Genomic DNA, 25,679 nt, shown 5'->3' with positions numbered 1-25,679 from the left:
GGAACGCGGCTTCTTAATTGGTCATCATGCTGTCGGCAATGTCCTTCTTGTCCTTGGACGGTGTACATTTTGGTTCCAATGTGAGCCATGATCTTGCCAGTGCACCATTTGTTTCGCTTGGTTGTATAATTGCGATAATGTACATAGTCACCAATGTCGAATTTGGACTTGTTCGACTTCGTTGGCTGAGTGCGCGCCGTGTTAAAGTTACGGGTTGGGTTCAAAACTGATAGGGGAGAGCGCACGTGACGTCCGAGCATCATCTTCGCTGGCGTTCGACCGGTAGTGCAGTTTGGAACAGTTTGATACTGCTGTAAGAAATCGTGCAATGCCAATTGTTTCGATTTCTTTTCAATTTCTACAGAGCGTTTCATGGCTTGCTTGAAAACGCCGACGAGCCGCTCCACCTCACCATTTGAGGGTGGATGAAAAGGTGCTGATGTCAGATGCACGATTGAGTGATGTTTGTACCAGTCACTGAACATTTGCGATGCAAATTGGGGTCCATTGTCGCTTACGATTGTTAAGGGCAATCCCCAAATGGCAAACAAATCGTCGAGCGCAGAAGTGGTTGTTTCGGTGGTTGGATATTTATTCATTTGGATAACATGTGGCCATTTCGAATGGGCGTCCATGACGACCAGCCACATGTCCCCCAGGAATGGTCCGGCAAAATCTATGTGGATTCGCTGCCATGGTTGGTCGGGGACGGGCCATGGGGAGGTCTTTTCCAGCAGATTCGGCGCTGTTTCGGCACATGGTGTGCAATCCTTGCAGTGGTCGGCTATATCGGCCTCGATATTCGGCCACCACACATGCATGCAGGCGAGCGCCTTCATTCGCACAATTCCAATGTGTGTCTTGTGCAACATTTTCAGAATTGGCGATCGCAGTTCCGTCGGAATGATCACTCGACAGTCGCGGAGCAGAATGCCATCCTTTGAGATTTCCGTTTGCGCATTCTGGAATGAGCGGAATTCTTTGTCCAGCTTGGGACTGTCCGATCACCCCTGAGTGACAAAATGTCGTACCTTCGACAAAATGGGGTCTGTGCTCGTATAGTTGGCGACCATCCTTGCGGAGACGGGGAAATTGGCGATGACCCGCGTGTTGAGCAAGTTCACGTCTGTCTCAATTTCCATAATTGCCTCTTTATCGAACGTCAGGTCGGGTCCAATCGGTAGATGAGACAGTGCATCGGCATGCTCGGCAGACTGTCGGTAAATGATGCGGTAATCAGATCCCATCATGATCAGGGCCCAACGTTGTAGATGCTGCAACATCATGACAGGCAAACTTTTCTCCGGACTGAAAATAGTCAGCAGTGGCTTGTGGGCTGTGATGAGCAGGAGATGTCGCCAACTCAAATATTGGTGGAACTTCCGGACACCAAACACGATCGCCAGTGCTTCTTTCTCCACTTGGCTGTAGTTTTTCTCGGTGGTCGTCAGCGTTTTGGATGCAAACGCGATTGGTTCTTCCTTGCCGTTCTGCGCCGTTTGTGAGATTACTGCTCCAAGACCATACGGCGATGCATCGGCGGCCAACGTGATCGGCTTCGATGGGTCATAGTGGACCAAACGCGTCTTCTGGGCGAGCATCTCCTTCAACCTGGTGAATGAATGGTCACACTCTTTGGACCAGTGCCATTCGACATCCTGTTTTCGCAGGTTGTTCAATGGTGCGCACAAAGTCGAAAGTGCCGGTATGAACGCCATAGTAGTTCACCTTACCAATGAACTTGCCGAGATCACATGTCCGAAATATGTGACCTGTTTTTGGAAGAATGCGCACTTGTTCATGCACAAATTCATGCCGTAGTTGTTCAGCGCCGTGAGGACCTGTTTTAGGTTCTGCAGGTGTCCTTCCTCTGTCCGGCCGGTCACAATTATGTCATCCAGGTAGGCGGCTACATACGTAATTCCGGCAACCAGATTGTCGACCAGTTTCTGGAAGATGGCCGGCGCCGGTGCCAGTCCAAATGACAACCGGTTGTATCTGAACAGTCTCTTGTGCGTGTTGATCACGAGCAGGTTTTTTGTCTCGTCGTCCAGTTCCACTTGGAGATACGTGTTGGAAATGTCCAATTTCGAGAAGTACTGTCCTCCTTGCAGCTTGACGAACAGCTCGTCCACTCTTGGTATGGGGTGCTGATCAATGTGCAATTAAGGGTTTACAGTCACTTTGTAGTCACCACAGATGCGCATCTTGCTGCAAGGTTTCTGAATGACTATGGGTGTGGCCCATTCTGAATGGTCCACATGGGTGATAATTCCCATTTCTTCAAGACGACAGAGTTACTTGTCGACAGCGTCCATCCGAATGAACGGAACTGGTCTTGGTTTGAAGAAGTTAGGGACGGCATCGTCTTTGAGTATGAGCCGTGCCTTCATCTTTGTGCAGTGCCTGAGTCCAGGTGCGAAAACGGCCGGAAACTGGTCAAGAACCTTCTGCAGGTTGTTCTCGCACTTGCTGACCATGTTGCAGTCCGTGGTAGATGACAATGACATAGTTGATCCATCGTAGATCAAGGCGTTCATGTCAAGCTTGAAAGCACGGATCCAGTCGATGGCGCACAGGGATGTACCTTCTTTGCCAATGACGATCAGCGGCAACATCTGTGTCATACCATTACGGGAAACGGCGACAGTGCGTTTGCCTTTCGTGGGAATGGCCTGTTGTCCGTATCCAAAAAGGCGGATGTTGGCCGGTTTCAGTTTCGGCGATCCGATCCTCTCCCATATGTCCTGACCCACTAGCGACATAGCCACATCAGTGTCCACCTAGAACTGTAGATCAACGTTCGAGACCCGCAACGAAATCCTCGGCTTGTCAGTGATCGTGGACACAACGAGCACTTCAATAGAAATGGTCTCCGCAATTTGGTCGACTGTGTTTTGCACTTTCTTGCCCTTTCTCCACTTTCCTACGGATTGACACACTGCCTGGAGATGACCTTTTCGGTTACAGGCGTAACAAACGGACTCGATATATGGGCACTCACGGTGATGATGAGCAGTCAAGCCGCACCGGTAGCAGGGTTTTGATCCTTCCTCCACAGGGGAGCGGCTCTTCTGAAACTGTCCCTTCTTTTCCGGATTTGCTCTGGGTCGATCAAATGGTTTCTGGCGTTGCGGACAAGTCCGACAAACTGTATGCACGCGTTGCGGACAAGTCTGATGAAAGGTATGCACCTCTTGAGGGAGCTTCGACGCTGTATCGACGGGCATTTTGTGCAGTTCTTTACTTAGCAGCTCGGCCATCTTAGCACACTGCAGCACATTCTTCAATGAGGCGGCCGATTCCTTGAGAATCGCCTGCTGGATGAATGCGTGCCTACAGCCCATGACCAATCTATCCAGCAACGCATTGTCTTGGCACTTTTCGCAGCATTGAGCTTTTGGTGTGAAGTTCGGCAAGAAATTCGGTGATAGATTGCCCTTCCTGTTGCACCGTCCAGCAGAAATCGATGCGAGCTGTGAGGAAATTTTGACTTTTTCATAATGTAGCTGCAAAGCCGTTGTGATTTCAGCATATGAAACTTCAGTTACTTCTTCTGTAAGTAAATTTTGAAGTAGTGCAAAAGTTTCTGGAGACATTGATGAACACAAGAGAGCCTTCTTCCTCAGGTCAGTCGTAATTCCCATACTTTCAAAATAAAACTCAGCGTGCATTAAATATGACGACCACCTTTCTTGCTCGGGATCGAAACGATCGAATTGCCGAGACATGTTTTTTTTTTTAATTGAAAAATAGGCTCTTATCTGGGTCTTTGGACACAATCCAAAGTCTCCCATTCCTGACACCACTTTCGTGTTCTTGTTCTATGCCTGTATGAAACTTTGCGAGTCTTCAAGGTACAACAGAAGTCTTTATTACAGTAACTCAATGCTGGCAGCAAGACAGCTAAAATGGCTGCCACCCCACAATCTGACTTCACACTCCACACTGTGTACAGTTAAGATAACTATGTACAAAACATCTCCCTTTGTTCTGTGCAGCGCCGCCTGCTGCACGGGAGGAGCAACGGGTCCTCCCACCCCACACAGTCCATCAAACATCACAGTGGGGGAGGCGGAGGGGCGGGGGGGGGAGGGGAAGGGAGAGAGGCAGACTGGACAGAATGATGGGAGGTAGGTGGCAGTGGTTCAGCTGGGATTGGACAAAGCAAGAAGCAGCAGCAGGAGAGGGGAGGGAACCCCGTTGTGACAGAGCGTGTTCTGGCGGTGGCGGTGGTGGTCCGAAGAGCTGTCACAAGGGGCTAAAACGTGAGCCGCAACAACGGCCGTGTCCCTGGACCATGTGGTGAAAGCAGGGCTCGCTGGTGAACCTTGCAAGTCGGGAGTGGAGTTGGAAGCCACGACTCTAAACGGCCAGGGAGAGGATGGGAGCGGGGGATGGGTCAGCAGGTCTTTCCATTCACATTCAGTTTATATTTTAGAGTTGTTTTATTTAAGTTTCTGGTACTCCATGGTGCTTTAGAGACACAGGAAGGTTTTATTAGTGGATCAGGGGTGTTTTGTTGTTTCATTATCATATTATCTTTGTTGGTCTGGAAAAATGGATAATCCAGAAAGGTTCTGGAACAGAGGATGCCAGAAAATCCATATTCAACCTGTATCACTAATCTTATACAATAATAATAATATATTCCTTTATTTGTCCCACACCGAGGAAATTTGCAGTGTTACAGCAGCAAAGTGGAGACATTAATTATAAATAAAAATAAAGATAAGGATAATTGTCATCATTTACTGTGTTTTTTTTACTGTTACTGTTAACTGGTCTGTTGACTGGTCTGCTGGGAGTAGCGCTGGTTGTGCAGTCTCACAGCAGCAGGAAGGACCTCCGATATCACTCCTTCACACACTTGGGGTGAAGGAGTCTGTCACTCCTTACATTGTGCAACATTAACATTACTCACTAATTTCACGCACACATACATCTGGAAACCTCCAAATCTTGATGAAAACTAGGATATCCATCGTTATTAAAGAACATGTTTATATTTTAGGTCCAACCGACTTTAAGGAAAACATTTGGAAACTTAACAAGAATACAATCAACAGGAGGAGGAGTAAGTCAACCAGCCTCAAGCCTTCTTTGTTCATAAATTCATAAGACAAAAGAGCACAATTAGGCCCATCACGTCTCTGTCGCCATTCAATCATGGCTGATCTATCTTTCCCTCTCAACTCCATTCTCCTATTAATCAAGAATCTGTCAATCTCCGCCTTAAAAATATCCATTGTGTCCTCCACAGCCTTCTGTGGCAATGAATTCCATAGGTTCACCACCCTCTGTCTAAAGAAATTCCTCCTTATCTCCTTTCCACAGGTACGACCTTTTATTCTGAGGCTATGGCCTCTGGTCCTAAACTCTCCCACCAATAGAAACATCCTCTCCACCTCCACTCTATCCATGCTTTTCACTATTCGGTAAGTTTCAATTAGGTCACCCCTCGTCCTTCTAAACTCCAGTGAGCACAGACCCAGTGTCGTCAAATGCTCATCATATGTTAACCCAATCATTCCTGGTATTTATTCACAAAATGCAGGAGTAACTCAGCAGGTCAGGCAGCATCTCAGGAGAGAAGGAATGGGTGACGTTTCGGGTCGAGACCCTTCTTCACTCCAATCATTCCTGGGATCATTCTCGTCGACCACCTCTTGACCCTCTCCAACTCCAGCACATCCTTCTTGAAATATGGGGCTTAAAACTGCTCATAATATCATTCAATAAGATTCAATCCTACCAGTTACCAGTTCTTTCCCCGTACCCTTTCTTTTTCTCTGGTCATTTAAATGGTCTGCCAATCTCTGGCTTGGTTACTTTCAATGACTCTGCCTCCACAGCTCTCTCTCGAGTGGGGAATGCCAGAGTCATAACCCAGAGAAGAGGTATCTCCTAACCTCAGTATTGACACCTTTTCTGAAGGTATGTTCCCTAGCTCTAGATACCCTCTTAGGAAACTATCTTCATATCCACCAAACTACTGAAGCCTGTCTATCGGACCACAGCGCTATCATTTTTGACGCATCTCTGCCTTTATCTCCCGCAAAATCTCATCTCCCTGTTCGCTACTCCCGCGACATAAATTCATTGACTGCCAGTAAATTCTCCGAGGCTCTCACAGCTGCCCCCAACATCTGCACTATTGAGGCCTCTCCCCCCCATCTCAGCACTGAGGATCTCGCCTCTTTATTTAATATCACTTGCTCTTCCATCCTGGATTCTATCGCTCCCCTTAAAATGAAAAAGCCTAAGCCCAAAGGTCGGCCGTGGCTCAATGACACCACCAAAGCCCTAAGAAGGGAGTGCAGAAAATCAGAAAGGAGATGGAAATGTGACAAGCTTCAAATTTCCTTCGAAATTCTGAGAAACAATCTTCTCAAATACCAGGAAGCAGTAAAGTCTGCTAGAGCACAATACTTCTCCGACCTTATTTCCAAAAACTCTCATAACTCCAAGGTCCTATTTAGAACAATTACCTCTGTCATATGTCCCGCCCCCAGTACCAGCTTAGTTGGGTCCCCTGCTAAGTGCGAAGAATTCGCTAAATTTTTCACCAACAAAGTTGAGAATATTAGAATGAACATTTCCCCTCCCACCCGTGACCTAGCTGTCTCACTAGTCTGTTCATCTAAATTGGACTGCTTCCAACCCGTCACTCTATCCTCCCTTGCAAAGCTTATCTCCGCTATGAAACCTGCAACCTGCCCCCTTGATCCTGCCCCCACTGCCCTTCTGAAGGATGTCATTGCAATAGCTGGTCCCAGCATCCTCTCTATTATCAACAGTTCTCTGGCCACTGGCACTGTTCCAACCAGTTTCAAGCACGCGGTGGTCCAGCCCCTACTGAAAAAACCTAACCTAGACCCCACCTTGCCTAGCAACTACAGACCCATTTCCAAACTGCCATTCCTGTCAAAAGTCCTTGAAAAGGCAATCCTTAACCAATTAGTGCCCTACCTGCACCAAAACACCATCCTGGAAAGTTTCCAGTCAGGTTTCAGAGCCCACCACAGCACAGAGTCTGCCTTGTTGAAGGTACACAACGACCTGCTTCTCGCCATCGACACCGGCGACTGTGCAATCCTGCTCCTTCTCGACCTCAGCGCAGCATTCGATACAGTGGACCACACCATCCTTATTGACCGTCTCCGGTATGCGGTTGGCATTGATGGCACTGCCCTGAGCTGGTTCGCTTCGTACCTCAAAGATAGGAGTTTCGCCATCAACATAGGCAGTTATTCCTCTGCTCCAGCTAGCCTCTCCTGCGGAGTTCCACAAGGCTCAATCCTAGGCCCCATTCTCTTTTCTCTATACATGCTCCCCCTTGGCCAAATCATTCAAAGGCACGGCATTTCTTTCCACTGCTATGCCGATGACACTCAGCTTTACCTCCCCCTGAAACCCAACAACCAGTCAAATTTAAACAGCCTCTCACACTGCCTTGAGGACATAAAATGTTGGATGGCACAGAACTTCCTCCAATTAAATGAGAGCAAGTCTGAGGTCATCCTATTCGGCCCCCCCGACTCCATCAAATTGATAACAGGCAGTCTTGGAAGCCTATCCTGCCTAGTCAAACCGCATGTCAAAAACCTCGGCATGATATTTGACTCTGCATTAAAATTTGATAAGCAAGTCAACGCTGTGGTAAAAGCCAGCTTCTTCCAACTTCGAACCATAGCTAAAATCAAACCTTTCCTCAAATTCGACGACACAGAAAAAATCATTCACGCTTTCATTTCCTCCCGCCTAGACTACTGCAACTCCCTATACACTGGGATCAGCCAATCTTCCCTGTCCCGCCTGCAACTGGTCCAAAACGCCGCAGCGAGACTCCTGACGGGTACCCGTAAAAGGGACCACATCACCCCGATTCTGGCCTCTCTCCACTGGCTCCCTGTACGGTACAGAATCAACTTCAAGCTCCTCCTATTCACGTATAAAGCCCTAAATGGACACTCCCCCCCCTACATCAAAAATCTTCTAACCCCCCTCTCTAACTCCAGGTCCCTCAGATCGGCCGACTTGGGGCTATTCACTATCCCACGGTCTAGGCTTAAACTCAGGGGTGACCGCGCTTTTGCGGTTGCAGCTCCTAGACTGTGGAACAGCATCCCTCTCCCGATCAGAACTGCCCCCTCCATCGACTCCTTTAAGTCCAGGCTCAAAACATATTTCTACTCCCTAGCGTTTGAGGCTCATTGAGGAGGCGCTGTGAACTGTTTGCGTGCTACTGTATGTTTTCATTTTTTTTTCTATTGGAACCTAATTCAAATGTACAGCACTTTGGTCAACGTGGGTTGTTTTTAAATGTGCTATACAAATAAAATTGACTTGACTTGACTTGACCTGCCAAGTTCCCTCAGAATCTTCTATTTTTCACTTTTTCTATTCTTCAATGAATATAGGCCCAACCTACTTGACTTTTCTTAATACATAACCCTTTCATCACAGGAATCAACTGAATGAGACCTACAACTGCCTCCAGCACACCCTTCATTAAATATGGTCCCAAACCACATGCAGTTCTCCAAGTATGCTATGTATTATTGCATCAAAACTTACATGTTTAAAAAAAAACTTTAATAATGCATTCTAACATTTTCCCAATGACTGATGGGCTAGAACTGAGGAACCTAGAAAATGGCATCACAGGTGAACAGGGTGGAGAAGGCGGTTTTTGCCACCCTGGGCTTCATCAATCGAAGAATTGAGTATAGAGGTTGTGATGTTATGTTGCTGTTGTATAAGATATTGGCGAGACCATACATGGAGTATTACGTTCCATTTTGGTCATCCTTCTGTAGGAAAGATGCCATTTAGCTGGAAAGATGCCATTTAGTTGGAAAGAGTGCAAACAAAATTTAGAATGTTGCCAGGACTCAAGAGACTGTTAAAGGGTGAGGTTGGACAGTCCTTCAAGTGCTGGAGATCAAGGGATGATAATCTGGAGTTATACAATATCATGAAGGACATAGATCGGGCAAATACACAGCCCTTTTTCCAAGGTTGGGGAATCAAGAACACGGTGGCGTAGCAGTAGAGTTGCTGCCTTACTGCGCCAGAGACCTGGGTTTGAACCTGACTACAGGTGCTGTCTGTTACAATCCACCGGGTGTCACCGTAAATGGCAGCCTCGCCAACAGCCTGTCTCGTCCCTTTCTTCTTTTGTTGTTTTTAGCCTGATTTTACGTATGTTTGAGTGTATCTTCAGTTTTGTATTATGTGGGGGGGGGGGGGGGGGGGGGGGGGACTTTTGTTAATCTCTTTCCTCGAAGGAGATGTGACTTTTGCCGTATCGTATGTCTATCCGCACTGTGGCCTAACATCGTGGAGCTGGCGGGCCCTTTGTTAGGGATCGACTTTGGGAGCTCCAACCACAGGGCCTCGATCTCCCCGATGCAGCGGCTTCAATCGCTGACTGCGGGACCTTCAATCGCCCCGACTGCGGAAGTTTTGATCGCCCCGACCGCAGGAGAAAAGGAGGAAGAAGGTAAAAGTTATTCGCCTTCCATCACAGTAGAGAATGTGAGGTCGCCGGAAAAACAAGATGGACGTGCTGCCTGCGCTGGTGGGGACTCGGAGGGATTGCCGTGAGTGCAGTGATCTCGGTGTTTGCGGGGACATCGCGCCATGAGAACATTCTGGAGTGTGGGCGGCTTTCTGACTGTTCCGACAGGGGACAGGGACTGCAGAGAGAGTGACAGTGGTTGGTACCACTCTGGTCACATCATGGTGAAGGGGCGTATGTGTGGCCCAGACATTAAACTGATGGCTGTGGGTCTCTGCTTATGCTGTGTGCCCTAGCGATTCTCACACTCCGCTGTGGTGGCTGTTTATGTTTAATCTTTATGTAGTTTTGTATCTTGTTGCTTTTTTGGCATGATTGTATGATAAATCAAAGTTCACTGTACCTCAGTACACGTGACAATAAAGGACCATTGAGTTTGTACGTTCCCCCGTCATCGCGTGTGATTTTTTGGATCTTCGGTCTCCTCCCACACTTCAAAGACGTACAGGTTTGTTGGTTAATTGGCTTGGTTTAAATGCAAATTGTCCCTCGTGTGTGTAAGATAGTGTTAATATGTGTGGATCGCTGGTTGGTGCAGACTCGGTGAGTCGAAGGGTCTGTTTCCGCGCTGCATCTCCAAACTAAACTCCAGGAACTAGGTCAAGCCAAGATGGGAGATTTAACAGAAATCCGAGGTGCAGCTTTTTCACACAGAGGGTGGTACAAATATGAACCAGCTGCCAGAGGAGGTGGTTGTGGCAGGTACAATAAAACATTTACAAGACATTTGGCCACGGACATGCATAGAAATAGTTGAGGGATTTGGGTCAAACACAGGAAAATGGGCCCATTTCTGTGCTGCCCCATGGTTTCCTGCTTTGTCTCCTTTTCCCCCAATCTAATTGGATTTCTTCAAAATCCAGGTGATAACTGGTGGATTCACTATCTGTGCAGCCACTTTCTTTATTTCTCTGGGTTGCAGGTCATTAGGATCGGTGGAGTTTTGGTCATCGGCTCCTTTAGATTTTCTCGACCATTTAATTTTTTTTTAAAGGCTTCACTCCCTCTCGTCCATTGGGTATCCATTAATATTTAAATGTTTTTGTGGCTTCAACCATGAAACAATTACTTAGAATTCTTGCCACTTCCCCATTTTCTATTATTAATTCCCCAGTCTCATTTTGCAAGATGTGCCTTTTAATTTAGCTACTCTATCTATTTTTATATATCTGCTGAAGCTCATACTGTCTGCCTTTACATTATTTAATTGTTCATTCTCTTACTTTCTATCTCTTCCCTCTTCACCTTTAATGATTGTTGGAATAGAATCAACACTTATGGTTAAAGATCAACATCTTTTGATGCATTTAACCAGGATGGCTACATAGCTTGCTGTCACAGTGCAGATAAGTTATTTCCATAGGTTAATGTTATAGGTTGAGACGGCAATCCTCAAATGTTAGCGTCCACTTGGGGTTAACAGAAATTAGAAAGTAGTTGCGCTCCTTCAGAAGTTTTACAAGTATCTCTCTCTGAGACTAATTCATAAAAGGACAAAGTGATATGACATGATATATGCTCACCCAATAATTAAGTCAGTTCAAAGAGTGAATGGGGCTTGTCTGTTCGTGTGTAAGTGAAAAAACTGGGTACATTTTCAATTCTGTCAAATAACCTCAAAAGAATTGCAAGTGTGGTGTTTTATTCCTTCAATGTGTAATTGCATAAGATTCTAAAATTAAACATTTTTACAGTCTTCATCTCACCTCTGTACCCCACCTAAATCCTACCAGTTTTCCCTCTCTTAAGTAAAGTGAATTTGCAATTGTATCATACCCTACACACATGCATTATCTGATGCGGAATATGTCTGATCAATGTAAGTTGATTCACAACAGGAAGTGCCCAGTTAAATTTTCTGAGTGGTGCAATTTGACCTAGAAATTATTGTAATTGCTTTCTATTGTGGGGAGGGGGTGTAATAGATTTTGATCTGCTTAATGCTGAAAAAAAAAATTGCCATCAGATTTCTTGGTCCCAGGCTTTCCCGCACCAGAAGATATTCCATGAAATTATACCATACAAAGTGTCAGCCTGATAAAACTCAGCATGATAAATAGCAGCCGACTGCTTCACGCCGACTTTCACAGCATAGTACTAACCAAGTATTGATTAAAAGAGGGATTCAGTAAATGAACAAAGACACTACTTTCTAGTGTTCTCTCGGATGTAAATTAACACCAAATCTAATTAACCCACTGGTAGCCAGGTCCCTTCTGGAAATCCTTAGAAAGTACATGTCAAACAAGTACATTTTCACTAATCATGAAGGTAGAGTCAGAATGTTTGAGGCAGTAAATACAGTGTTGAGAGATGAAGACACTAACAATGTGGCCATAAGGTCACTAAATGCAGAATAAGCAGTGAAGGTGGCGAGAGCAGATAGCTAGTCACACTGAATTTTGCTCAGACTTGCATAGCACTGCTAATGACATGGTGTAGTCTTAAAGTATTCTCTCAATTAAGAGGGACATATGATGCACACCCAGCTTGGCCAGTCTATCCTTGTGCAAGGATAGACTGGCCAAGCTGGGAGAAAACAGCGAGATCTCCAGATGCTAAACTCCCAGTTTCAATAAAGGAAAAATGGGCTGCGCGTCCAAGCTACTCTCACTCATCTACTAGTTCTAATAAAGAGACAACGGAGGACATATGTAGGAGAAATCTGCAGAAGCTTTTACCCGCATCCCAGTTCTAAACTTTGTCCCAATTTTAAAATTAGTGTCCCTTAAACATTGCTTCATTGACTAAGCTTCTCCCTGAAGAAGGGTCTTGACCCGAAACGTCACCCATTCCTTCTCTCCAGAAATGTTGCCTGTCCCGCTGAGATACTGCAGTATTTTGTGTCTAACCAACTTACCCTGTCAGTTGGGTTCATCTCCACCAAATCTTCTTTGTCCCCAAAAGTGACAATGTTATTTAAAAGCAAAATGCTTCAGCTGATGGATATCTGAAATAAAGAAAAGAGAATACTGGAAATACACATCCATGGAGAAAGAACAGATTTTAGTTCAGTGCACTAACCTTGTCATCAGAACTAGTGGAATTTGGAAATCAAACAGGTTTTCAATTGCAGGTAGACACAAAATACTGGAGTAACTCAGCGGGACAGGCAGCATCTCTGGAGAGAAGGAATGGGTGATGTTTCGGGTCGAGACCGTTCTTCAGACTGATGGCTGAAATCTCGTCGGAGAGAGGAGGAGAACGTCTTCAAAGTAGACATACCTTGAGGAGATTTCACAGTGGAACGGACAAAATGTGTAGGAAAGAACTGCAGATGCTGGTTTAAATCGAAGGTAGACACAAAATGCAGGAGTAACTCAGCGGGACAGGCAGAATCGCTGGAGAGAAGGAATGGGTGACGTTCCGGGACGAGACCCTTCTTCAGACTGATGGCAGGTAATGGGGAGAGAAATTTTAAAAATCTCCATCTCGGAAGAAAAAAATGAAATAGGCAAACTATTGAGAGCGCTAAGGTTTTTAATGGGATGCAGCCTGCAACTGACCCTTCGACCCACCGAGTTCATGCGATCACCCGTTCACACGAGTTCTGTTATTCCACCTTCTTCATCCACTTCCCACACATTAGGGGTAATTTACAGAGGCCGATTAACCTGAAAACCTGCATGTCTTTGGGATGTGGGAAGAAATCAGAGCACCCAGAGGAAAACCATGCAGGCACAGGGGGAACGTGCAAATTCCACGCAGACAGCACCCGAGGTAAGGATCTAACCAGGGTCTCTGGCGCTTTGAGGTAGCTCCTCCAGCTGCGCCATTATTCCGACCCTTCAAATCATTTATAAAATTAGATGAATGTAATCAACATGATTTTAATGAAAAGGGATACAATGCATGACAAATATGTTTAGATTCTTTGAGGATGCCATAGGTTTGATGAAGGGGAATGTTGCGGTTTCAATGAAATCAATCCCAGCATACCTAATCTTTCCTCATAACTAAAAATCATTCAAACCCTGGAAACATTAAGATTTCCTCTGCATCCTCTCCTGCATAATCACATCTTCCCTGCAATGAAGTCAGCCAGAAGTGTACACAATCTTCCAGCTCTGCCTAACAAGCTGTATGTAGAATTTTAGCATTGTCTCCCTGCTCTTATAATCAATGCCTTGGCAAATATAGAAAACTACTTCAGCTATCACTATGAATCAGTAGCCATTTGTCACAAGCTTTCCTCGTTTCTCCAAATCCATTCATTCATGTATCTTCCCTGCTTGATGCAATTCTTCATTGTTTCTTTCCAACTAATTAGACTATCTGAATCTACCTGTGTTCTAAAGCTATCTGCCTCCGCATCCTCCATTTTTTTTTTCATATTCAAACTTCTATACCATTCATATATTTAAGTACAAAATCATTATAATATGCTTCAATAAGCAATGGACAGTAAAGGAGCATTGTGGTACTTCAAGCTGGGTGGTAGTGTCAACTGTGAGGAAGATGCTATGAGGTTGCAGGGTGACTTGAACAGGTTGTGTGAGTGGGCGGATGCATGGCAGATGCAGTTTAATGTGGATAAGTGTGAGGTTATCCACTTTGGTGGTAAGAATAGGAAGGCAGAGTATTATCTGAATGGTGTCAAGTTAGGAAAAGGGGACGTACAACGAGATCGGGGTGTCCTTGTGCATCAGTCACTGAAAGGAAGCATGCAGGTACAGCAGGCAGTGAAGAAAGCCAATGGAATGTTGGCCTTCATAACAAGAGGAGTTGAGTATAGGAGCAAAGAGGTCCTTCTGCAGTTGTACAGGGCCCTAGTGAGACCTCACCTGGAGTACTGTGTGCAGTTTTGTTCTCCAAATTTGAGGAAGGATATTCTTGCTATTGAGGGCGTGCAGCGTAGGTTTACTAGGTTAATTCCCGGAATGGCGGGACTGTCATATGTTGAAAGACTGGAGCGACTAGGCTTATTTACACTGGAATTTAGAAGGATGAGAGGAGATCTTATCGAAACGTATAAGATTATTAAGGGGTTGGACACGTTAGAGACAGGAAACATGCTCCCAATGTTGGGGGAAGTCCAGAACAAGGGGCCACTGTATACGAATAAGGGGTAGGCCATTTAGAACTGAGATGAGGAAAAACTTTTTCAGTCAGAGAGTTGTGAATCTGAGGAATTCTCTGCCTCAGAAGGCAGTGGGGGCCAATTCTCTGAATGTATTCAAGAGAGAGCTAGATGGAGCTCTTAAGGATAGCAGAGTCAGGGGGTATGGGGAGAAGGCGGGAACGGGGTACTGATTGAGAATGATCAGCCATGATCACATTGAATGGCTGTGCTGGCTTGAGGGGCCGAATGGCCTCTTCCTGCACCTATTGTCTATATCAAACCTCAACGATCTGCCTCGTTACTTAGAAATCATGTTCCCTTAAAATATCCCTGTATACTCTCCTTCATTAATCTGCAATTTTGAGATCTTGCTTTTCTTTGGCACCGGGATGATGATGGTCTTGAAGCAGGTTGGTACCTCAGAACAGAGTAGGGAGAGATTAAAGATGTCCGCAAATCCCCCCACTAGCTTGTCTGCGCAGCTACTAAGCACACAGCTTGCAATGCCGTTGGGGCTATTTGCTTTCTGTGGGTTCACCCTCACTCTGCAACAGTGACCCTGGGAAGAGGCACACACGAGTCTGAAGGGCCAGGTGTCACCGCCCTGTTGGCCTTTTGCTCAAAGCATGCATAGAAAGCATTCAGTTCATCTGGCAGTGTCGCACAATCACCAACGATGTTGCCTGATGTCGCATTGCAGCCAGTTATCTTGTTCAGAACTTGCCACATTCCCCGTGTGTCTGAGTGATTAAACTGGGACTCCAGTTTGCCCCGGTATTGTCTCTTGGCATCCTTGATGGCTTTGCGGAGATCATAGCGGGCCTTCTTGTACCCCTTAGGATCGTTTGACTTGTGTGCAGCAGACCTGGCCTTAATCCGTGAATGTACCTCGCTGTTAATCCATGGTTTCCGGTTGAGGGACACTCGGATTGACTTTGTCGGCAGAGTTTTTTTTACGCACTTGCTGATGAGGTCAGTCACGTTAGTTGCAGAATCCCTGAATAGGAACCAGTCCACTGACTCAAAGCAGTCGCATAAGATGTCATCCGTGTCCGTTGACCAGCATTTAACAGCTCTCTGTACAAGACCCTCCTGTTTCAATTTTTGTTTGAAGGCAGGGAGAAGCACAGCTAGGTGATCAGACTTCCCAAAATGTGGCCGAGGGGTAGAGCGGTGGGCATTTTTTATTGATGTTGAGAATTGCTAAATAAATGCAAGCCTTCCTCTTGAATCTTTGACAACTCTTAAACATTTCATGCCAATAAAACCCAAGATCAATGTTCACGGCACTTTTGTTTTGAGAAGCATTTATTGACAATACTCCTCAATCTCGTCTTGTGTTTCTTTCATTGTTACCTCATTGGCAGGAAAGTGAAGTAGACGTCTCCTGCGAGGTGATTTTATTGGGTCATCATGGGAATTTACAGGTACCCCAACCTCATTTTAATATATCTTGACTTTTATGATTTAATTGAGTTCTGTAAATGATAAATACTCAGCAGCAACAAAAAAGGAATCTAGGAGAGTTCTCAAACACATCCATTTTACCCAAGGTCCTACCGCCAATAGAAACTGAGCAGGGGAAACATGAATGACAAGCCTTCAAACATTTTAATTGCATATTGTCCAATAAGGCCAACTGAGTGGCATTGTTGCTTTGTACCTGCAATGCATTTATTTACATGACGTCATTAAAAACAGACAGACTGGACAGTACTATGTTTATAAGGCCATGCACTCTTTTTCTATTTCTTGTATTTTTTTTTCTGAAGAAAGTTTATTTCATTTTTGAAGAAAATCACCCTCACTTGCAAGCATAAATTAGCGATAGAAAATATATTAGCAATTGGCAACCCACATCATTGTTGAATGTGGTTACAAGATTCTGTGCAAAGGTTACAACCAATCAATCAAGTCAAGTCAATTTTATTTGTATAGCACATTTAAAAACAACCCACGTTGACCAAAGTGCTGTACATCAGTTCAGGTACTAAGAACGAACATACAATGGCACACAAACATAACAGCACATACATACACAGTTCACAGCGCCCCCTCAGAGGGCCTCAAACGCTAGGGAGTAGAAATAGGTTTTGAGCATGGACTTAAAGGGGCAGTTCTGATGGGGAGAGGGATGCTATTCCACAGTCTAGGAGCTGCAACCGCAAAAGCACAGTCACCCCTAAGAAGCCTAGACTGCGGAATAGTCAGTAGCCCCAAGTCGGCCGACCTGAGGGACCTGGAGATAGAGTGGTGGGTTAGAAGATTTTTGATATGGGAGGGGGGCAAGCCTGTTTAGGGCTTTGTATGTGAATAGGAGGAACTTGAAGTTGATTCTGTACCGTACTGGGAGCCAGTGGAAAGAGGCCAGAATCGGGGTGATGTGGTCCCTTTTACGGGTACCCGTCAGGAGTCTCGCTGCGACGTTTTGGACCAATTGCAGGCAGGACAGGGATGATTGGCTGATCCCAGTGTATAGGGAGTTGCAGTAGTCTAGGCAGGAGGAAATGAATGCGTGGATGATTTTTTCAATGTCGTCAAATTGGAGGAATGGTTTGATTTTAGCTATGGTACGAAGCTGGAAGAAGCTGGCTTTTACCACAGCGTTGACTTGCTTGCCAAACTTTAATGCCGAGTCAAATATCTCGCCAAGGTTTTTGACATGCGGTTTGACTAGGGAGGATAGGCTTCCAAGGCTGCCTGTTATCGTTTTGATGGAGTCGGGGGGGCCTAATAGGATGACCTCAGACTTGCTCTCGTTTAGTTGAAGGAAGTTCTGTGCCATCCAACATTTTATGTCCTCAAGGCAGTGCATGAGGCTGATTAAATTTGACCGGTTGAATCTCTTCTGGAGCAAGATCATCCATCCAGAACAAGTAGAAAAACCTTTGACAGTCTTACATTGCTCAAGAATACCATCTTCAACATGCAGAACAGGAGGAGACAGGTGCAAGATCAGTTTGGATCAGAAGGCCTTCGACAGAATATCGTACATGCTTGTGACGAACGTGCTCTCCAAAACAGGCTTGGTGGAGGGGAAATCAGGAATTGGATACAGCTGCTCTTCACAAGCATCAGTACCATAGTCCAAATTAATGGGTGGAAAACAATGCTTCCCATTAAATCTGGAACTAAGGCTATCCTGCTGTCTTGTATATGTTGTATCAAACTTTTGTTCAACCTTTCAAGGAGGAAACAGGCATACAGTGGCAGGCAGCAGGAGTATTCATATCACAGCCTCTCTGCACACAAAACAATCTCCCTGGACCCGAGGTCGACCCGCAGATTAATTAGTATCTGCAACCAGTTTGAGCTGCCGAAGTTGAAATCACACTCTTTGACAAATGGCCAGACCAATTCTCTGTCATTTCACCATCAATTCTGACTACCCAAAGTTGCTGGGAGTCTGGTTTGAAAGTACTGGGGCATGTGGCAGACTTGGATGGAACAAATACATAAGGCAAAACAAATATTGGGACTCCGATAACAGGCAAGTACCGTGTAATCAAGTGTGTTGCCCACAACCTGTAGTAGTCGCACAAGGCATCATCCATATCATCTGGAGAGCCTTGATGTAGTGCATCCAATGGATGCTGTTGTAACAGTCTCCAGAAAACTCGGAGAATAATGTATCCAATGTTGCTTTGGTTACTTTTGTGTTTGGTTGTAGAAATTAGGTACATAAACACCGAGCATCACCACATGCCAATGTTCTAGCTGTCTCCAGTATTGCAAACGATGGACCTGACTTTATTCTCTGCAGCTGTAACACTATATTCTGCATTGTTTTCAACTACCAGTTGTAGCCATGCATGGTATGACTTGACTGGATTGCACACAAAACAAAAAGGTGTTCACTGTGTCACGATACACACAACAGTACCAATCAGGTAGTGACCAGCATGGAAGACATGATGGACTCTGTGGGATGGTCCTTGTTGAGATTTATCCTGAACTTATGCCTAACAGAGTACTACAGACCAGATCCCAGGGCTGCCTACTGAGACAAACATCTCCCGGTGAAAGATGCCCTTTTGTCCGCTTGAAACTAGTTGGACCTCGAGTGAAATGAGATGTTTGCAAGTGAATGCTGCTGACTGGCACCTTCCAGAGTGCAGTTCTACTTGCTGAGGGATGCACTGAAATCTGGTGCAGTCACCACAAAGGCTTTGTGGACAAAGAGTGGCTGAGTCCTGTATAACACCATCTCAAAACACCTTTAACAGGAAATCGGAGGCATTATGTCAAAAACGAAAAGTTTTCTATTAATAGTCAATATATTGATTTGATGATACAATAAATGTAAGAGCATGCTGCTGGTACCGAATGTGCTGATTGCATTGAATTTTATGTATATCTTTATAACCAGATTATCTTTTTAAAATAAAAATTACTCAAGTTAGTTTAGTTTATTGTCACGTGTACTATGGTACATTGAAAAGCGTTTTTGTTGCATGCCATCCAGTCAGTGGAAAGACTATACATGATTGCGATCAAGCCACCCACAGCATGCAGATACAGGATAAGAGAATAACACAGTGCAAGATAAAGTCCAGAAAAGTCAAATTAACGACAGTCCGAGGGTCCCCAATGAGATAGATGGTAGCTCAGGACCGCACTCTAGTTGGAGATAGGATGGTTCGGTTGCCTGATAACAGCTGGGGAGAAACAGTCCCCGAATTTGGAGGTAGGTGTTTTCACAATTTGTACCTCTTGCCTGATGAGAGAGGGGAGAATAGGGAGTGTCCGAGGTGAGAGTCGTCCTTGATAATGCTGGTGGCCTTGCGAGGCCGCGTGAAATATAGATGGAAGAGAATTTGGTTTGTGTGATGGTCTGGACTGCGTCAACAATTTTCTGCAATTTCTTGCGTCCTTGGATGGAGCTGTTCCATGGGAAAGGAATGGGTGACGTTTCAGGTCGATCCTTCTTCAGACTGAAGAGTTCTTTGTTCATAGCATTGCTTATCTTCACATAAGCTTGGTCATGACTTACGAACCTGATTGAGTTTTTTAAGAACATGACCAAGGTGATCGATGAAGATGGGGCAGTGGATCTTGTCTACATGGATTTTAATAAAACGTTTTTTAAAAGTCCGTCCAGTTAGGCTGATCTAGAAGATTAAGATGCATGGGATTAACAGTGATGGCTGTTTGCATTCAGAACTGGCTTGCTTGCAGAAGGCAGAGAGTTATGTTGCATGTTATTCTGCCTTGAAGCCTAGAACCAGTAGAGTTCTGCAGGGATCTGTGTTGGTCCCTCTCTTGCCTGTGAAAATAAGCAACTTGGAAATAAATGTAGATGGGTTGGTTAGTAAGCTTGCAGAGAGCACTACAATTAGTGGAGTTTCAGACAGTTTTCAAGGCTGTCACAGCCTTGGATGAGCTGCAGAGATGGGGGTGCAGAAATGGCAGATGAAGTTTAATCCAAGCAAGTGTGAGGCGTTGCCCTTAGAGAGGTCAAATGCAAGTGGAACTGAAGAAGGGTCTCGACCCAAAACGACACCCATTCTTTATCTCCCGAGATGCTGCCTGACCTGCTGAGTTACTCCAGCATTTTATGTCTACCGATTTAAACCAGCATCTGCATTTCTTTTTCCTACACTACTGGACTGCAGGTTAATTGGTTACTGTAAATTATTCTTAGGTTACAGTTCTCCTACCTGAATGGTAGGAAATTGAGTCAATCTCAATCAGAATCAATCAATCTAATGCCCCACAATTAAAGTAATGATACTAGATCCAGTCATTAATAAATAAAATGGAACTTCCTTTCTGTTAGTATTACTAGCTTGAAAAATGCCTTAAGCGAATTTGCATAAAGTCAGCTTTTTGCAAGTCAGGTCATTGCAACCCAGGGAGCTCCTGTATGATGCATCTGTAACCAAAAGGTGGGGGGAGAGTTGGAGGGACAAGTGTGCCCAGTCCCGAAGAAGATACCTAGAAATCAAAGAGCAGGGAATTTTCTGGATCTCGGAATTGGAACTGGGGAGGGAAATGACTGAGACTGAAGCCCATGTGAGGTTACTGGACACTGTGGAGATCAAATAAGTTAAAAGGAACACACCTGGGTCTGGTCACCTGTATTGGGCTCAAGGTACCTCTTTAAAACCATGCATAATGGGACCCAATTTCCCAGGTATGACTGTGGCTATACAACTGGCATTGTACTAGGGTGATTTGTGAATTGATAAGCTCAATTAAATGTCCTGAATGGCATTATTCGACCCAGAAAATGTTCACAATCTCATTCCACTATGGGAATAGGTTTTCAGATGTCGGACATCAAGAGAAACTTGAGCCTTCTGTCTTAATTTCTGCAACATAATAGATTGAATAAGAAACAGATGAAGGATCCACAAATTTACACATAGTAGGCCTCGAATATTCAGTGATTTATCCTTGTTCTGAGCAGGATGGTAGGGAGGGAACCACTACTTAATTTCTTGACCCCAATACAAGCAAGAATTTACTTGAAGGATTGTAATCGTTACAGATTCTCCCCCAAGGTCCTGCAGGGTCCATTCCTGCGAACTGTTCATAACTGAATAGTTTGCAATTCGGAAACGTGGCTGCAAACAGATTTCCCAACTAGAAGATGCTTTTAGCATTCAGCAAATCCATCTCGCTGGTCTCCAAAAACCCTCATCACATGTACAAGCTGTACACAAGCTGGGCAGTCATAAGCTGGGGAAGACCTGTATTGAGAAATAGTAAACATGGTTCAGCATTTACCAATATGGCACTACCTTAGGGGATGTTCAGATATGGAATTAGATAAATTCTAAAAATCATTGTTCTGTTCATCCTTAAATGTTAACTCTAATATCCTAAAAGATGCCACAAATAAAGTATTACGTTAACATTGTATTAAGCTGTAATTAGTTCAATCTTTTAACAGAGCGAAACAAGGAACTGCTAATTCTGGAATCTTGAGCAAAACAAAGTGGTGAGGTAACTCAGCAGGGCAGACCGCATTGTTTCAAGTTTTCATAATTCTACACACATGGAGAAAATAAATTACCAGCATTATTTTGAAAACTATCATGATAACAGATAATACATGCCCAGCTATCATGTCTTATTTGAGATAATCATAACAAAAATCTAAATCAAGAAAATCAGCTTGACTACAATCATTTATACAAGGCACAATCACTTCCAAAATCCAATGAAAAGCTGTTGCATTTCACAGCAATTTGTTACGGCCTATGCAAAGGATTCACTCGTATAAACACATACAAAAAGAAATAGGAGAAATAGAAATACAATCTTGTGATTTGATTATGTCAGATAACTTATCTATAATAAGCAGTATTTCAGTATAATGATCTGTTATACTTTATCTCAGATAGTGAATTTATAAACCAATTAGGCATTCATAGCTTAATTGGTCAAGCCTCAAAGAACACCTACTTTACAACTTATTCATACCACAAACCCTTGCATTTATCTATGCACATATAATCATATAAAAAATTGCAATGAACAGAAAATGCTGGAAATCTTCAGCAGATCAGACAACATTTGTGAAAAGAGAAGCAGTTTACATTCAGCTCCAGGACCCCTGATCAGGGTTCTGAGATCGGATCATTAACCTGAAACATTCTCTGTTTATCTTGTGTATTTGTAGTTCACTTCTCGAGGCGACGGACGCACACACACACACACACACACACGACAAGACGTAATGTAAGCGGCAGAAAATTAAAGGACTAGTTTTCTGCAACCAGGTCGTACACATAAACCACTGGAGTTGCTGAATGAGATAAGTCTGAATGACTAAGGCACATGGACAAGTACAGACAGAATGTTTATTCGCATTTGAACAAGGAGCCCCTTCTTTCGCATTGGTGAGTGAGGGTGTAACTCCACACTTTTTAAATTCACCCTTGAATCTTTACATTTAATTGTACACTAGGCCAGAGCACAACTTTGAAGTTTTAACTTTTACTCTCCAACTTACCATATTGACGGGAAGCGAAGTCTTCAGTTTAGGTTACGCCTTACTTCATTGAGCAGCGGCCCGACTTGTTTCTCCTCTCAGCACCATTCAAGCAAAGACCAAGCCCCGGAGCAGTCCCTGGCAGCAGGCTGTGCTCAGTCAAGCAGTCCCTGGCAGGCTGTGGTGAGTCAGGCAGGCAGCCTGGCTCGCTGGCTGCGGCGTCGTCGGGGAAAGCTTGCGGCGTCGTCGGGGAAAGCTTGCAACGTCACCACATGCCAACACACCAAGTATCTGTGAAACCCCCCCGTGCAGAAGGCAAGCGTCGGCGGAACTGCACAAAGCAGCCTCGAGGAAGATGTTTACTGCATTGGAATAAATGCAAATCAATAAATACAAAGAGCCTTCCAGACCTCAACCTCTTTTGACAGCGATTTTATTTGTAACGCGTGATAATCACGCACATGAATAATCATTGCAGTGCACGTCTTCGGCGGACGCTTGCGCGTAGCTGTTTGCTTGGGTTCTGTACTTCTCTTGGCGTAGCTTAAGCAGGGCTGCGGGAGCGCTGCCAGCGATATTCAAGGCAACAGCTTTAGATTTGCAGTGAGGAAGAATGGCGTGTTTAAATTTTTTTATTTTTAAATGATGCATCTGCTCAAAGCAACTGCAACACAAAAATAGATTGAGCAAAATCAACCAGCAAATCCACTAACATACACTCAATTTTAACTGGTTCATCTTAAACTATGAAAATCACAATACATGTTAATAAACAGAAAGCCCATCTTCTGATGGGTGCTTTGAAGATTACGCTTTTTAAAAATTGTTCTTTTTAATATTTTTTTCATGTTTTCTCACAACGCAGAGGGTGTCCATTCAGCCCGATGCAGGCTCAGAACATTTTCATCAGTCTCATTCCCTCTAGATCCAATTCGCTTATTGCCATGGAGATACGAGGAACTGCAGAAGCTGGTTTACAAAAAAAAGACACAAAGTGCTGGAGTAACTCAGTGGGTCAAGCAGCATCTCTGGAGAACATAGGTAGATGATGTTTCGGGTTAGCTCTGAAGAAAAGTGCTGACCCAAACATCAACTGCCAATGTTCCCAATATACTTTCAGCTTCAGCACCAAACAACTTCACATCCTCATGACTTGAACCTGAACTTTCACGAATGAATTCTCTCTGAATTTACAGCCCTAATAGACTTCCCCATCATGCCCCTCCATATAAACTTCCCTCTCCCTATTCACAGCTACACATTCCAACTCGCCATTCAGTGTGGCCTTATTATTCCAGTCTAGCTTATCATAGATATGGTAGGAGGAACAGTTCCTATTTTCGCATGGATTATCCTCAAAAGGATTGACTATTATCCCAGATATATCCTTAACAGTTGAGCTGATCTTCTAGTGAGTTGCTATGTATGCTAGCATGAAACATTTTCACTATTAATCATAGAGTCATAGAGTCTTACACCACGGAAACAGGCCCTTCCGACCAACTTGCCCACACCAGCCAACATCTCCCATCTACACTTTGTCGAACTTGCCTGCATTTGGCCCATATCCTGTCTGAATCTGAAGAAGGGTCTCGACCCAAAACATCACCCATTCTTTCGCTCCAGAGATGCTGCCTGTCCTGCTGAGTTACTCCAGCATGTTGTGTCTATCTTCAGTTTAAACCAGCATCTGCAGTTCCTTCCTACACATAGTAAATTGGGGACATAGTTGCTGCAAGTGCAAAGAAACCATGTGATGAAGAGATGACAAAGGGGACAGGGGATTGGAGGAGGGTGACACCAAAGGACCATCTGAGATAGAGGAGAGGCGATTGGGGAGAGGAGAAGCCATATTTTCAAAACAGAAGAAGATATTAAAGTGGTCGTAGAAAAGATATCAGAATGGCTTATTAAGGATAGGGAATAGAAGGAGGGAGACAACACAGGATTATGTGGTGATATTGGATGCAGAAGATACGATCCTTTAACCAACATGCTGGCCAGTTCCTTAAACCATACACCCAGCATTCACCTAGTAAATGCACTCTGAAAGTTGTGCTAGGAAGTCTGAATGGTGCTGTTGGATTATTTATTATGCTTGATGCACTGCCATGTCATTATTTTTGCTGTGAAGCTGTTAAACAGAATCTGCTGACAGTGGTTTTACAGTGTGATATTTGTTTTCCACCTTTACTGCTTTGCTCTCTTCCCACGATACGTGCCCTGGATTTGTTCTTATAACAATAATAATTTAAAAAATTATTTGTCTTATGTAGGTTGGCACAGGGTCAACGGTACAATGAAATGTATTTGACAAGACAGAGTACTTAAGGAGGTGGCTCTAGAAATAGTGGAAGCATTGGAGATCATTTTTCAATGTTCTATAGATTCAGGATCAGTTCCTGTGGATTGGAGAATAGCAAATGTTATCCCACTTTTTAAGAAAGGAGGGAGAGAGAAAACGGGTAATTATAGACCAGTTAGTCTGACATCAGTGGTGGGGAAAATGCTGGAGTCAATTATAAAAGACGAAATTGCTGAGCATTTGGATAGCAGTAACGGGATCGTTCCGAGTCAGCATGGATTTACGAAGGGGAAATCATGCTTGACAAATCTACTGGAATTTTTTGAGGATGTAACTAGGAAAATTGACAAGGGAGAGTCAGTGGATGTGGTGTACCTCGACTTTCAGAAAGCCTTCGACAAGGTCCCACATAGGAGATTAGTGGGCAAAATTAGGGCACATGGTATTGGGGGTAGGGTACTGACATGGATAGAAAATTGGTTAACAGACAGAAAGCAAAGAGTGGGGATAAATGGGTCCCTTTCGGAATGGCAGGCAGTGACCAGTGGGGTACCGCAAGGTTCGGTGCTGGGACCCCAGCTATTTACGATATACATTAATGACTTAGACGAAGGGATTAAAAGTACCATTAGCAAATTTGCAGATGATACTAAGTTGGGGGGTAGTGTGAATTGTGAGGAAGATGCAATAAGGCTGCAGGGTGACCTGGACAGGTTGTGTGAGTGGGCGGATACATGGCAGATGCAGTTTAATGTAGATAAGTGTGAGGTTATTCACTTTGGAA

General features: G+C 44.5%; 1 protein-coding gene across 3 annotated transcripts in view; it reads right to left on the bottom strand.

Annotated features, from left to right (window-relative positions):
- c18h11orf24 (chromosome 18 C11orf24 homolog) overlaps nucleotides 1-23,035 on the bottom strand; it is an 80,375-nt gene extending 57,340 nt beyond the window's left edge. For all 3 annotated transcript variants that reach the window (XM_078415371.1, XM_078415370.1, XM_078415373.1), the window contains exons 1-2: nucleotides 22,612-23,035; nucleotides 12,447-12,536 (exon numbers count right to left, since the gene is read on the bottom strand). The gene's annotated coding sequence lies outside the window, so the exon portion shown is untranslated. The remainder of the gene's footprint in view (nucleotides 1-12,446; nucleotides 12,537-22,611) is intronic.
- Between the last annotated feature and the right edge of the window lie 2,644 nt (nucleotides 23,036-25,679).

The sequence above is a fragment of the Rhinoraja longicauda genome, chromosome 18 (assembly GCF_053455715.1).
Source record: "Rhinoraja longicauda isolate Sanriku21f chromosome 18, sRhiLon1.1, whole genome shotgun sequence".
Taxonomy (NCBI): domain Eukaryota; kingdom Metazoa; phylum Chordata; class Chondrichthyes; order Rajiformes; family Arhynchobatidae; genus Rhinoraja; species Rhinoraja longicauda.
Note: the sequence above shows the minus strand (reverse complement) of the source record. Positions and strands in the feature narration are given on the sequence as shown.